This window comes from Ambystoma mexicanum, chromosome 11, assembly GCF_040938575.1.
Source record: "Ambystoma mexicanum isolate Mex_15411 chromosome 11, UKY_AmexF1_1, whole genome shotgun sequence".
Lineage (NCBI taxonomy): Eukaryota > Metazoa > Chordata > Amphibia > Caudata > Ambystomatidae > Ambystoma > Ambystoma mexicanum.
Window position 1 is genome coordinate 350,809,865 of NC_090934.1, and position 16,492 is coordinate 350,826,356.

Sequence of the window (16,492 nt, forward strand, 5' to 3'; positions counted from 1 at the left end):
ATCATGCCCCCAGATCCCATCCCTAAGAACATCTGCACTGCGAAGGAGGCTGCATGCAGTGATAACAGTGCCCCAGCCTTGCAGGCTGAAGTAGGGCCACAGGGTGAGGGGTCCAACTTGGATGACCTATCATCCCTCCACGACCTTCAGTTCAGCCCCCCATCACTGCATAGTCCCATGAGGTTGCCAACCCCCTCCATGGCTGAGCTGAATGCCCGCATGCAGCGGATGGAAGATCAGCAGGCCACCCTTACGCAGCTTGTTGAAAGGCAGCTGGAGGAGTCCAGGTTGCAGCGGAAGGAGGCCAGGCTGCAGAGTGAGACTTATTCTACATCTGTGCGTCGGATCTCCAGGGCCATTGGACGTTTTGCAACCACCATCGTGACCTTAGCATGCCATGTCCAGGAGGGCAACAATAACACATCCACCATAGCAGAGTCCATGTTCCTTGCCCAGCAGGCGTATCTAGGACGTATGTCAACACTGACACCAACCGCGCGGTCCACCAGCACCACCTCATCTAGCTCCACCACTGCCAGCCCACGGAGGCACTCAAATCGTCTGACAGGGCCCTCTGGCAAGGATGCCCATGCGCAGGAGCGCACACACAAATAATGCCATGTGTGTTTGGCTGTGCAGGAGACAATCAGGGACACAATGTGTGTATGGGGGTGGGTACGTTTGGGTGGTGGGGGAGGTCCATTAGGGGGTTAGTGTTTTGGGGCCTGGTTGGGGGTGGGTACATTTGGGTGGTGGGTTGGCATGAGTATACAGCTTCCCTACACAATGCACCTTCTTTCCTGTTTTGTTTAAATATATCACCTTTGAAAACTCTATAATGAGTGGACATCCATCATTTCATTTGCAGTAAATCCATTTATTAGCTGGCATCGTCATATCCATGCAATGCTGTCATTGTGCAGTCTCTCAAAAGTAAATGCGAATGAGTGGATCCCGTGCTTGTTGGCCATCTTGTGCACCCACAGGAGGGAGTGGAGACATCCCATCCCCATCCCCATCTTCAACTCCATCATCATCCTCTGTGTCTGGGGGCAGCGGAATGTTCTTGTGCATGCACAGATTGTGCAGCATGGCACACACAAGCACAATTTTACCCGTCTTCACTGGGCTGTAGAGCAGTGATCCGCAGGATCTTCCTTCCGTCTTATAACTTTTGCTTCCCTTTTGACAATATTGAGTACTCCTGGCAACGTTAATCTTGAACTATTCTAACCGTGTGATCCTCGACAACAGAGCCCTGCTCCATTTGACACTGGCGCAGGCCTATTGACTTTTATCTGCCTCTTAGGAAACGTCCTCTGATTCTATTGCCTTGACAATGGTATTGCCTATGATTTTTATCCACTATTCCCTTGTTTTAATTCTATGTGGTAAGTGTGTTTGAATTCGGGTGTATTTCTTCTCATGGGTACGCGTTATTTTCGTAAGACCGAACTGTCATTACTGTCAAAAAGTGATCGCGTATTAACCCACGGTAACATCTTTGTTTCTAAACACTGGTCTGTCAAATCCTAATGTACTAACCTTGAATTGAGCTGAACAAGAGGAATTGGTTGTGTGTAGTATATTTAGAGTGTGGTTTTGTTTAATAGAAGTGAAGTGTTTTGTGAACAGATGGTCTAAAAATAAATGTACTTATATTTTCTAGCCTGAAACCTTGAGTCAGTGTTTGTTTGCGTCACAGTAATTGTAGTCCTTTGTGTAATCCCTATTACTGCTCATTTGCTCTTGAGATAAGTCTGGCTGCTCAGCCATCGCTACCACTTTACTGTGTAGTACAGGCTTGTACCAAAGGTGAAATTGTACTATCACTTGTAGTTTTAATTGTATGCAGTGTTCCCTAAGGGTACTGCATATGATTCTGCCTAACAAAGAGGGATTGGGAAAGGGCATAGGTGCAAACGATTCCAAGGATAGCCGCAGTGCAATGGAAGGAGTGGTGGGAACGGGGGGCTATAGGCCCAAATGGTGAGAACTGAAGTGAGGGGCCAGGCCGAGGCTCTTAAAATGGGGACCCTGAATGTTAAGGGTCTGAACTCCCACCAAGCGCTCACTGCTAGGGAGAGAGATGCGAAATAGAGACCTTGATGTGCTATTGGTGCAAGAGACACGGTTTCAGCAAGGGGAAGAGAGGCGCACCCTGGGGCCACAGGTGGGTGTTACGCTTACCTGGTCTCTGCAGAGGTGTTGGGGCATGTGTTACTCACCGGTGAGATGAGTGCGTGGAACCGGGGAGTATCCAAAACCCAGGAAGTTGCTTGAAGAGCTTTGGGTAGGGCCTCTACCCAAGCCTCCTCTCTGTGAGGGAATAAGACCTTCAAAATGATATGACCACTTGCTGTATTTAACCAGACAAGGGGACTGATCACCCAGAAGGGCGGGGAGAAAGCGCACCGCCACGAACCAGGCTGTAAAGGAAGAATAACAAGTGAGTAACACGAAGATAACAGTTGTCCTCTGTAAGCCTTACTAACTGATGTAATACCTGGGCTTTTTCCCCCCGTAGGATAGAAGAACAGCACAATTCGGGAATCACCTAGGAATATAACAAGACTTAGTATCTAACTGGCTTAAACTAAGACACAATTCAAGAGGTGGACAGGATCTTACCAGTGGAGACTGAATGGAGGATTTGAGTAGCTTAGAACACAACGACAGGGATAAAATAAGAAAAAGGAAATGTTAGTAGGAGGATGCTAATACCCGGGCGGCACGAGAGTCGCACTGGATTCGGGATGGTGCACAGCTGCAGAGCGTCCTTGAGTGCACGGATTAACCAGGGGCTTTCCAAATGTTCCGTTTGTGAAGCAAAAAGTCTTACCACTGATGAACGAAGGATGATGACAGCAACCAGTCGGGATGGCAGTTCCAGGGAAGGTAAGTGGAAGGCAGGTAAGGTTTGGCGCGATGCAGAACAGCCAGTCGGGATGGCTATTCCTGAGATAGGAAGTCGAAGGCAGGCAAGGTCTGGTACACTAGCGGACAATAACAAAGACAAACTTTTTCTAGCGGGGTCCGTGAAGCAAAACAGGTTCGGTACACGGGAAGGCAGTTCAATAAGGGTATTCCAAAATAGAGGGTCCAGTAAACAGTCCGAGTCGAATCCGTAAGAACAAGGAGGTTTTCAGCTATTGAAGATGGAGCTTCTAAATGCCGGGAGTAGCTGTAAACAGAAGCGGCGCCCTGGCTGTCTCCATGGACTAAATCAGTGAGAGAGGCGGGGCAAGCCAATGCGAGGCTCTACCGGCAAACTACCGTACGGAGCCAGGTTTGCTGGGGAATGTAGTTTTTCGATTCGCTAACTTCCACGGCAGCTGCCATCGTGCACGAAATGGGGCAGCATAATGCCGAATTCTTTTGGGGAGTGCCACAAATCTCCTCTTCATTCTGGTAGTTGCACTAGGAAGTCGAAGTGCTAGAGGAGCAGGTGGCTGGGTTTTGCGCACAGAGGGGGGTGAATGACGACCCATAACAGCATGGTTGCAGCCCTCCCGGGGGTGAGGTTGCGTGGGTCCGACTTCGCCCTCTGCGCTTATGTGGTGACTGGTGGTAATAGGTGATACTGCTCGGGACTGCTCCTGCATGGAGAATAGGGGGCCTGAGTATGCCAGCTTGTGCGCCTGATCCCCTTCCAGACACCTTCTCCCAAACCGTGGTACCTGTGGGATGCGCTGTCCCTGGAAAGCTCACCTGTTGATTAGTTTTGGCGAGCACTCCATCCTGCTGCTTCTGGCAGGGGCGCTTGTATGATCTGGACCGAGTTCCTTCACTGGTCCCTTGCACATGGTAGTCCAGTCCTGCTGCGACTAAGCCACTATGCTTCATGTAAGTGTTCCTGTTTGCCTTTGTCTTTCCTTGTCTGTTTTTGTTGTATTGTAAAGTTTGTTGTCTTGTATTGCTGTCCGTTCCACTTTTGATGTTTGCTCTTTTGCTTTCTTCCCTTGCAGGTGATGTTGCTGGCCCGGCAGAAACTGCGGAGCTCGAGGCGACAGCCGGAGGGAATGAGGAACGAAGCTGCAGCGGTACAGTAGCTGGTAAATTGTTAACTAGGGGGCACGCAGGGTTCAAATGCGGCGCAGCCCTAGTACGGATGTTCTAACTTGTCTTTCTTCTTCATCGAAGGGTCTGAGTTCATGGATGTGGAGTGTGGTACTGCAGCGTCGGGATCAAGATCTGTCAGGAGATGAATCTGCAGATGAAGCAATGAAGCACCGGTTTCCTTGAGGTGAGTATGCAGGAGAACGCCTTGTTTCAAAGGTAAGTAAACTGGTTCAAGCTTCCCTTCGGTGTCGATCCGCACACTGCTTCTGATTATCTTTGGCTCTGGCAAGATGCTGCTTCCTTAAAAACCAGGGTCATTGTTTTGTGTAAGGTTGTTACAGCTGGCATTTCTAATGATTCGAGTGGGTCGAAAACGGATGTACGTGGATGTCGACTGTACCCTATATAGAATGGGCTTTGTCCCATACTGGTGTGAATGGAGTTGTTATATGCGTATTCTGCTAACCAAAGTATGTCCTTCCAGGTATCCTCGGTTTGTTGCAGCATACACCTTATGTATTTCTCGAGGATCTGGTTAGTCCGTTCGGTCTGGCCGTCGGTTTGGGGGTGATGGCTTGTAGATAACTGGAGGTCAATTTTGGAAATTTTACAACACCTTTTCCAGAATGCAGAGACAAACTGAGTTCCTCAGTCTGATATCAATATTGATGGGAACCCATGTAGCTGGACAATCTGTTCCAAAAACACGGTAGACACAGTAGAAACTTTTGGGAGACCTTTCAGGGGAAAAAAGTGGGCCATTTTGAAAAACAGATCTATAATGAATAAGATGGTATTGTATCCGTTACAGGAGGGAAGGTTTGTAATAAAATCCATTGATAGCGTATGCCAAGGTGCTGGGGGTACCTAAAGGACGTAGCAGACCTGCAGGAGTTTGTTTTTGGGACAGGTTGCGATGAACTGGACAATGTCCTTTCGCCAAGTTGGCCACCAGTAATTTTTCTTTAATTTAGCTTGGGTTTTGGCTATTCCCGGATGCCCTTCTACTATTGAATCGTGATAATTTGTGATAATTTGATTCTGTAATTTCTTATCTGGGATGTACAATCGTCCTTGGTAGTATGGTAGGTTGTCCACGATCGTATATCGGTCTCGCTTCCCTAACCATTCCTGTTGCGCTGGTGGACTCATCTAGTGTTGCAGTTCAGATTTTAAGTTGTCTAGAGTGGTGGTTGCGGCAATCATGCCTTAGATTTGTCCTTCGGGGATGATGGCCACGGGGTCTGGTGTAGTGAATGCCTCTTCTCCCTTACTCATGCGAGACAGGGCTTCCACTTTTCCATTGCGTACTCTGGGTCTATAGGTGATGACAAAGTCATATTCCACTAAGAAGAGAGCCCAGCGGAGTTGGCATGATGATTGCGCTTTAGCGGTCTTCAGATATTGTAGATTGTGATGATCCGTGATGACGGTGACTGTATGTCTAGCTCCAAGAAAATAATGGGCCTCATTACGAGTCCGTCGGTCTGGAATGCAGTGATTCCGTGACGACAGTGACACAGTTTCCGCGTCCGCAAGGTTGCGGAAAGAGTGGCCAATTATGGCCTGTCGGTCGCACGCAAAACACCAACGCGGAAACGGTGTCACCGTTGCCACGTAAACACCCACGGAAATGGAAATACTGCCCCAAAAAGCAGTGCACAAACCTTGACCACCACCGTCATCACGGACACGGAAACACCGGAAGCGGAAATACCATGACCGCGAAAACCGGAAAGAGAGAGGCGGCCATTATATAAACCACAATCCACTGCCATCCAGAGTCAGCACAGGCCAGATCACCACTCTGAGCAGGCAAAAAGGACCACCACCATGGCAGCCAGGATCCCTGCACAAAAACAGCGGAAACAGTGCTTCAGCGAGGCAGAGCCCACCGTACTAGTGGACCACATTGTGCAGCATGCAGAAATGCTGTTCAGAGCTGACCAGCGCCGTGCAACCCAGCAACGTAGAAAGAAGGTGTGGGCAGAAGCTGCACGCAGGTGCACAGCAGTAGGTGTCACAACACACGGCATGAAGGACTGCCACAATAGGTGGGACGACCTTCAGCGAGGCAGAGCCCACCGTACTAGTGGACCACATTGTGCAGCATGCAGAAATGCTGTTCAGCGCTGACCAGCGCCGTGCAACCCAGCAACGTAGAAAGAAGGTGTGGGCAGAAGCTGCACGCAGGTGCACAGCAGTAGGTGTCACAACACACGGCATGAAGGACTGCCACAATAGGTGGGACGACCTCAGACTCAGGGTGCGCTACCTCATTGCTGCACACCGGCAGCAGAGCAGTGGCACAGGTGGAGGGCCTGTATCACCACTAAAACTGCAGACATGGGAGGAGCGCTGCAGCAGTATACTCCACCTTGAGTCAATACATGGCATTGGCGATCTAGAGGCAGGAGTGAGCCCACCTGCAGATGCCGGTAAATGCACACATTACAATGCCATGAGTGCTTCTTGAGCCCAGGAGTCCCCCAAAGGACCCATTCATACACATACACATGAGTGCATCAACAGTCCTATGCGTGTAAATGCAAGTGCTCACCGATCGATATTTCTGATGCATGTGATGGACCCATCAGGTACCAGCACACAACTAATAGCATGCCCTCTGTGTCCCCACAGCCATTTCAAGTGACAGTGACAACGCCCAACAGGCGAGGCAACGTGCACCTGCATGTGGACAACGCAGCACCTCTGCCCAGGAGGACGACGCAAGATGCTCTGGAACTCAGCCACCAGATGCATCTGGCACGGATGCACCAGCCAACACCACCATCCCCATGCTGCCTGCTGCCACACAAGTCCCACGTCCACCCATCATGCCCCCAGATCCCATCCCTAAGAACATCTGCACTGCGAAGGAGGCTGCATGCAGTGATAACAGTGCCCCAGCCTTGCAGGCTGAAGTAGGGCCACAGGGTGAGGGGTCCAACTTGGATGACCTATCATCCCTCCACGACCTTCAGTTCAGCCCCCCATCACTGCATAGTCCCATGAGGTTGCCAACCCCCTCCATGGCTGAGCTGAATGCCCGCATGCAGCGGATGGAAGATCAGCAGGCCACCCTTACGCAGCTTGTTGAAAGGCAGCTGGAGGAGTCCAGGTTGCAGCGGAAGGAGGCCAGGCTGCAGAGTGAGACTTATTCTACATCTGTGCGTCGGATCTCCAGGGCCATTGGACGTTTTGCAACCACCATCGTGACCTTAGCATGCCATGTCCAGGAGGGCAACAATAACACATCCACCATAGCAGAGTCCATGTTCCTTGCCCAGCAGGCGTATCTAGGACGTATGTCAACACTGACACCAACCGCGCGGTCCACCAGCACCACCTCATCTAGCTCCACCACTGCCAGCCCACGGAGGCACTCAAATCGTCTGACAGGGCCCTCTGGCAAGGATGCCCATGCGCAGGAGCGCACACACAAATAATGCCATGTGTGTTTGGCTGTGCAGGAGACAATCAGGGACACAATGTGTGTATGGGGGTGGGTACGTTTGGGTGGTGGGGGAGGTCCATTAGGGGGTTAGTGTTTTGGGGCCTGGTTGGGGGTGGGTACATTTGGGTGGTGGGTTGGCATGAGTGTACAGCTTCCCTACACAATGCACCTTCTTTCCTGTTTTGTTTAAATATATCACCTTTGAAAACTCTATAATGAGTGGACATCCATCATTTCATTTGCAGTAAATCCATTTATTAGCTGGCATCGTCATATCCATGCAATGCTGTCATTGTGCAGTCTCTCAAAAGTAAATGCGAATGAGTGGATCCCGTGCTTGTTGGCCATCTTGTGCACCCACAGGAGGGAGTGGAGACATCCCATCCCCATCCCCATCTTCAACTCCATCATCATCCTCTGTGTCTGGGGGCAGCGGAATGTTCTTGTGCATGCACAGATTGTGCAGCATGGCACACACAAGCACAATTTTACCCGTCTTCACTGGGCTGTAGAGCAGTGATCCGCAGGATCTGCTCAAGCAGCGGAACATGGTCTTCAGTAGGCCAAATGCCCTCTCAATCATGCCACGTGTGCGGACGTGTGCCCTGTTGTACGCCTCCTCATGCCTGTTCCTTGGCCTCCGTACAGGTGTCATCAGCCATGGCGTAAGTGCATATCCAGCATCACCTACATGGATGTAAATGTGGGGGACATGTCAGTGTTGGTGGTATCATGTCTTGATCAGATGCAGTGCAATCTTGTGTCATTATTCATTCATCCATATGGGCCAAGCAGTGGTTGGACCGGTGGCTGATTACCATTCCTGGGTCATTGTTGTCGACGTTGACATTTGGACATTGCCCAACGACTTGCTGTGCATATGTTATCAATGACAATTGGTATCAATAAGTATTCACTAACCTGACCAGACACCTACTTCACGTGGAGGAGACAAATGCTGAAATGAAGATCTCCCAGACAGCCCTGCCCTCCCCTCACCGGAAATAACAACAAAATCAATGAGGGAAGGAGCACAACCCCCAGGGAAACCCTCGGGGGGAAGTAAACCCTGTGTAGATGCAGCTTACAGGATGTCTGGAAGAGGTCTTGAGGTAGGTAGCAATCTTCTGGGTAGTGGAAGGTTTGTGGCTGTATTGGATTCTCTACGGACAGAGACAGACAGAAGGTAAGTATATTGCTGTGAGAGGAGAGAAAGGTAGAGTAGGATAGAAGGGGAGGCTCACACTTACTGGCCAATCCTGCCGGAAGTAACTGAAGGGCTAATGCGGACCCAGAATACTGGAGGTACAACACCTAGGTCCCGGAACGTTAGTAGAATAACCACTCTAAGGATAGAGAGAGAATTACTTCCTGCAGACGTAAATGGGGAAATTATAGAGGCCATGCGGGCAGGAGGAACCGACTCACTTTGGATTGGAAAGGAGGAACAATGTGATGCTCGGAGTGGAAAATGGAAGTATATGAATTGCCAGGAAAGAACGGGGTCCAATACGGGAGCTGATTTCAGATCTCGAGAAAGGAAGAGAGCCGCTGAGAAAGTCTGGGAGAGGGATGATTAAGAGGAGAAAGGTTAGAAAGTAGTTAGAACATACATAAGTGAGCGCAACCCTAATACCTAGAAGCGAACTTGCGGAGTGCCGGCTTCAACAGTAGCGACGCATCGGATTGCAGTTCTTCCGTCAATATATGGAATCACGTGACCGGCAAGTAACGTCTCTTGAGGACGTGCAGTCACTGTCTGCAGCACCGTCAACGAAATCAGTGGCCATCTTGGATGTACTAGTCCGTATCGTGCCACATAAGTGTCGGCGTTGCCAAAGAGACCAGCGCCGGAATGGTGTAACAGCATATGTAGTTGCCCTTGTGGACAACAGTGGTTGTTAAGTATGGCATTGTGCAGTGATGTACACTCCTGGAGGAGTCAATCAATAGACTGTGATGATGTGGTCGATGCAGGATGTCTCATGTGCAGGCATCATGTGCATTGGGGGGGCAGTGGTGCATAGTGTGGGTGGATGTATTGAGTGGCAGGAGTTGTATGGGAGTATTGGTTGTATGTCTCATTTGGAAGAATGTGTACGGGCACACTGTGGCAACCTGTCATGTGTAGCTTTGTGATGTGTGGGTTGTGCTGACTGTCCATTACATGGGCCGGGGGGTGATGCATGTGCAGTTGTAGCAGCCCACTCACACAGGTCATTGCCGTGGGGACACCCCCCCCCTTCCACAGGGCCTGTGCATTGGCAGTTGTACTCACCCAATAGCCATGTGCTTTGTCCAGCGTAGCGTTCCATGTAACATGGCAATGTCGAATTACGCAGGACCATTGAGTCATGTGTTGACCCCGGGAAACGTGCGCAGCAATGTGTTATCACTTGTCCGACGTCACATACCATATGTACATTCAGTGAGTGGTACATTTTCCTATTGCGGTACACCATCTCCATTGCACGTGGTACTGTCAGCTCTATGTGGGTGCAGTCTACTGCACCTATTCAATTTGGCATTGCCGCAATGGCATGGAAGGTCAACTTGGTGGCAATGACCTGGGCAAGGGTACGGGGTTGGGCGATGTGTTCCGACATGTCACAGCAGGGCATCCAGTACCTGTCCCAATATTTTCGAAAAAACAGGGTTGTAAGAGCCTGTGCAGCTCACCAACTGTGTGCTGATAAGTTCCTGTGCCAAGAAAATGCAGTACCGACACCACCTTCAGGAGGGGGGTTGCGGTCGGAATGCCAATGTGGCTGCTGGTGTCCTCAATCATGGTGGTGATGTACATGATTGTTGGACGGTCCAGCTGGTGTAATGTGTGGATCTGTCCTGGGCTCAGGTTCCAGGGTGAGGCCCTGATGCGGGGTATTGCAGGCTGCCTGCGGGGTCGTGCCAGCTGCACAATTGGGTTTGGCATAGGTGCAGGGTTTGCTAACTGCCGCCTGTGCCTCCTCTGCCTCCGCCTCCTCTGCACCATTACTGCCACCATGTGCAGTGCTGCCTGTAGGTTCAATAGCCCCAGTCGCAATGCTGCTACAGCTGCTGCCTGCATAGTTGTGTTTGGAGTTGGCCTGGCAGTGGGTGTGGGCCTTTTGTAGACTCCCAGTGGCCTGCTGGGTCCAGCTGGGCTCATTTGGTGCACCTGTGGCCTGATTCAGCTCACCAGGCACTGTTTAACGTCATGTTCGCGGTGGCGGTGATACCGCCACCGCGTCCACATTTCATGTACGTGATATTCATAATGCGCACAGTGTTAGGTATTGCCGGTAATTGGGGGGATTCCCTGGCGATGCAGTTTACGGGTGCCTTAACTCCGTGGTGGCGGTTTATGGTGGTGGTATTTCCGGGATCGTAGGTCGGAATTTGTCGATCATGGAAACGATGCTGGTATGGTTATACCGGTAACTTTAAGTCCAGACCGGCGGACTCGTAATGAGGCCCAATGTCTTTGAATGCTGCCTTAATTGCTAGCAGTTCTTTATCAGTGGTTGCATAATTCATTTCAGGGGCTGAAAACTTGCGAGACCAGAATGCCACGGGATGCAACTGACTTGTTTCGAGGTCTCGTTGTGACAGAACTGCTCCCATTGCTATGTTGGAAGCATCAGTTTCGACCATGTATGGTAGTTTTGGTCGAGGATGCCTTAGAAATGGTGCTGTGGTAAATGCTTGTTTTAACTCCTGGAAGGCTTTCTCTGCCTCTGCGGACCAATTAAATTGTTTATTTTTCCATAGTAAAGATGTGATTGGGTGAACCATCTGGGAGAACCCGGGAATGAACCGGCGATAAAAGTTGGCGAACCCGAGTACACGCTGTACTCCCTTTATGGATGTCGGTGAGGGCCAGTTAAGGATAGCGTCTACCTTGCATGTGTCCATGCGTATAACCCGTGGTGTGAGAATAAAGCCGAGCAATTCTACCTCTGTCACATGAAAGAAGCATTTCTCCAATTTGGCATGTAGCCGGTGTTGCCGCAGTTTCTCTAAAACTGCCCGGATATGGTTGACATGGTCCTCCTTGGTGGTCGAATAGATAAGAATGTCATCAATATAGACAAGAGCGCAGACGTCCAACAGTTCACGGAGCATGTCATTCATGAAAAATTGGAACGCCGGCGGGGCATTACATAGTCCAAAGGTCATAACCTAATAATCACTAAGCCATATTTCGTGAGAAAGGCCGTCTTCATCTCGTCTCCTTTTTTGACTCTTACTAGATGGTAGGCCCCTTGTAAGTCTAGTTTTGTATATATCTGAGCATTTTTGACTTGATCCAAGAGCTCGGGGATAAGCAGTAACGGGTACCGGTTATTTACTGTGATCTGGTTTAGTGCTCTGTAGCCAATGCAAGTTCTCAGGTCTCCCTCCTTTTTAGGCACAAAAAAGAGGGGCGAGGATGCAGGGGACTTGGAAGGACGAATTAAGCCATTTGCCAGATACTGATCGAGGTAGGTTTTTAGATGTTGGTTTTCCTGTTCTTTTAGGGCGTAAATCTAGCTGCAGGGAACTTGAGCTCCAGGTACAAGATCAATTTGGCAGTCATACGGTCTGTGCGGAGGTAGGGTGTTCACTTGCTCTTTTTCAAAGACATCTTGGTAATCCAGGTATTCCGGTGGTAGTGAACCGGTGAGGCCCAGTATGGTTTCTTTCTTTGACGAACCTGGGTTGGTAAGACCTTTTAATGAGAATCCCTTGCTATAACCGGTGTTGGCACAGTCTTGGGGAAAGGTCAGAACATGTTTACGCCAGTCAATCCTGGGATTGTGGGTCTCCAGCCAGGGCATTCACAATATCATCTGGAACTGAGAAGTGCCAATGAGATCGAAGGTGATGTCCTCTTGGTGACCGTCCTGACACAGAAGCGTGACCTCCTCAGTGTAATGCGTCACTGGGCCCGATGATAGCTGAGATCCATCAACTGCTGTGACTTTTCCGAAACCTGCTTCTGTCGGAGAGGAAGGCCTATCCGGGTAGCCAGATCTTGGTCCATGTAATTTCCCACAGCCCCACTGTCAGTGTATGCCTCTAAGGCATGTATTTTCGACGGTTGCTTGTGGTTTACCAGGAGCACAGGGATGACTAGATGCAAGGTCTGTATAGGTTCCTTTTCAACGCCCGACAAGTGGACCCCTACGCTTGCCGGGCGTTGGAGTTTCCCGAGTCCTGTTCTTCTTCTTTACCCTTGTCAGTTGCTGCAACTGCTTTCCTGGGTGGTTTCACCAGGCATTCTCGGAGATAGCGACCTGCCTTACCACAGTACAAACAAAGCTGCTGCTGTCTCCTTTTCTCCCTTTCTGCCTTGGTGAGTGGGCTGCGCAAGCCTCCGATTTGCAATGGCTCGGACTGATCGTGTGATTTGGTTTGATTCTCATGGGGTCGCACGTAGACCGACCACCCCTCGGCCTTGGCCTGATCCATCTTCCAATCCTGCAATATATGATCGAGCTGCACTGTCAGGTCGATGTATTCAGCACATCTTTCCGGGGTATTTACTACTTGGGCTAATATCTCCTTAAGTTCCCCTCGCAAGCCTCAGTAAAACAGCATAGTTCTTTTCTCCTCTGGCCAGTTAGTTTGTGCTATCAGACGATTGAAGGAAGTGATATATGTAGGTAGATCTTGATTACCCTGCCGTAGTGATAACAGTTCATTGTCCAGAGCCCATCCTTGAGTATGCCGTGCAAATAGTTTCTCCATTTCACGCTGGAAACCTCTGAAGTCTCGAAACAAAGGATCATCCTGGTTTACCAAGGGTATTGACCAGTCCGCTACACTACCTCCCAAATATGAGAGTACAAATGCTACTCTCGCTTGATTGTTGGGGAATGCCCCAGGTCTGCACAAGAAATGTAGGCAACATTGATTCATAAAGATGGCATATTTATTCAGATCGCCTGTGAAGCGTTCTGGTGGGGCCAGGGGAACCCCGCCCTGGAAGAACCACCTGTATTGGCGTCGGCTGTGGAGGCGCGGCAGGAGGGGCATACCCCGGCACTGGGACCTGGCCTGCCTGTGCCTGGAGCATTTGCGTTGCTAGCTCATCTGTCCGCTCCTGGTCCACAATTAGATCCCTCCTGAGTGCATTGGTTTCCTGTCTTGAGGCATGAACTTCAGCCCGTAACTCTCCCAGTAATCGGGCCAACTGGTCCGTTTCAGAGGTTTCCATAATGCCCAGGCAGAGATTCAAAGAGGCTTCACGTTCTGTTACGCTCCCCTGGTCTCTGCAGAGGCGTTAGGGCACGGTTGCAGCCCTCCCGGAAGTGAGGTCACTCGGGTCCGACTTCGTCCTCTGCGCTTATGTGGTGACTGGTGGTAATAGGTGATGCTGCTCGGGATTGCTCCTGCGTGGAGAATGGGGGGCTTGAGTATGCCAGCTTGTGCGCCTGATTCCCTTCCAGACCTCTTCTCCCAAACCGTGGTACCCTTGGGATGTGCTGTCCCTGGAAAGACCACCTGTTGATTAGTTTTGGCGAGCACTCCAACCTGCTGCTTCTGGCAGGGGCGCTTGTATGATCTGGACCGAGTTCCTTCACTGGTCCCTTGCATGTTGTAGTCCAGTCCTGCTGCGACTAAGCCACTATACTTCAGGTAAGCGTTCCTGTTTGCCTTTGCCTTTCCTCGCCTGTTTTTGTTGTATTGTAAAGTTTGTTGTCTTGTATTTCTGTCCGTTCCACTTTTGATGTTTGCTCTTTTGCTTTCTTCCCTTGCAGGTAATGTTGCCGGCCCGGCAGAAGCTGCAGAGCTGGAGGCGACAGCCGGAGGGAATGAGGAACGAAACTGCAGCGGTACAGTAGCTGGTAAATTGTTAACTAGGGGGCACGCAGGGTTTAAATGCGGCGCGGCCCTAGGACGGATGTTCTAACCTTGTCTTTCTTCTTCACAGGGTCTGAGTTCGTGGATGTGCAGTGCAGTGCTGCGGCGTCGGGATCAAGATCACTGGATGTCAGGAGATGAGTCTACAGATGAAGCGATGAAGCACCGGTTTCCTGGAGGCGAGTATGCAGGAGAACGCCTGGTTTCAAAGGTAAGTAAACTGGTCCAAGCGGCGGTGAGCGTCACGTTGCACGCGAGTGCACAGTAATGCGAAGCACTGGCCTTAAGGATGGAGCAGCTTATATAGCTGAGCTTCTGAAGCCACGCCCACCAGGTTCAGCCTGCCTGCCACACCCTGCCATACCCGATGAGTCAGCACATGAAGACCAGGCGTGGGGAGCCACACCCAATGAGTCAGCACATGAGGATGTTCTCTGGAATAAAGACTTTTCAGCTCCGGAAAGTTCTTGTAAAATAAAAGCACTCCTACACTGAAATAAAGTAAAAGCACTCCTGCACTGAAATAAAGTGTTTCTGCTCACATCTCTATATGAGCCTGGCGCCAAAGGTGCCAGGACTGAGTCCAGCCAGGGCCCCTATGTTTATAGGTCCCAAAGGGACATAAGTGAGTCAAGTGACCCATTGCCCCCATCACTAGATGGTGTGGTTTTTGTGTTCTGGGGCCTGTGGCCATGACAGTGGGTCAGATATTCTGGGCTTCAGGACCTACTAAGAGGGGGGAGTGGGCATCATACTTAATCGCTGAACAAGGCTTATGAGCCCCCTGACCTGGAGAAGGGAGGATGGGAGAGCCCTAATTGTCACAGGATGTCTGGAAGGGGTGCAATTAACCATCGCAGTATTGTATGGCCCTAATACAGGGCAGATGCAATTTCTATGCAAGGCCATCAGAGAGATTCTCACCCAGGTGAAGGGCCTATTGTTGCTAGGAGTGGATTTCAACATGTGGGCAGATTGAGCTATGGACCACAGTGGAGGGCATGACCCAGTAGAGAATGATGTGGGGCGAAAAGATGGGGGTCTCATGGGTTACATGCAGGATCAGGAAATGGTGGATGTGTGGAGGGAAGGTCACCCCACAGAGAGAGGCTATACTTTTTTCTCCCCAGTCCATGGTTCACAAACACGGATTGACTACTGGTTTCTGGAACTGAGACATGCCAATAGGGTCGCTTCCAGCGGACATTCACCAATCAGCTGGTCGGACCACGACATGGTCCTTATTGGAATCGTACTGACAGGTTTGAAGCCCCGGGAATCACTGTGGCTTTGTAACAAGACGAGTTATTTACCTTGAACAATAAAGAAGAGGTGGAACTAGGTATGACCTGGAACTCGGCCAAGGCAACATGGAGGGGTCTCATTATCAGAGAAGGGGCAGCCAAAAAGAGAATCAGGACCCTGCAAGCTGAGAAACTAAGAGGTGAGACCTGGAAACTACAGGCGGAAGGGGATAAAGGGGAAGAGGAGATAGGGGGTGACCCGGAGGTTGCCAGCGAGTAGAGGCGGGAACTGAGGGAAATAGAGGTGGGGAAGGTAATCGCCAGCCTACAATTTCTGAAACAAAAGTATTACGAAAAGGGAGATAAGGCTGATGCTCTACTGGCGGCTAGATTGAGGGGCCAGCGGGCAGAGAAGTGGGTCTCTGGGATATAGGACTCAGAGTGTGGGCTGCACTGCCCCCCCTGGAGGAGGTAGCCCAGGAATTTGCCACCTTCTACGAGAAGCTCTACATGCAGGAAGGGGTGAAGACTGATGAGGAACTGCACAGATATCTGGGGGAGGTGCCACTTTCGAGTCTGCAGGACAAGGATAGGGTGGGAATGGAACAGGTGATTACTCGGGAGGAAGTTTTGGAAGCTATAGCGAGACTGAAAATAGGGAAAGTCCTGGGAGAAGATGGATACACGGCAGGGTTTTATAAGAAATTTGCGGGGTCTTGGCACAACATATGGCCAAGTTGTTTGACCACAACCTGGACACAGGGAAGGCTCCCCCATCATTTGGAAGGGCTCTAATTACTGTGATTCCAAAGGAGGGCAGGGATCTGGAAAGTTGAAAGTCTTATTGTCCCATCTCACTGCTTAATGTGGACGCTAAGATTTTCACCAGAATAATTGCTAC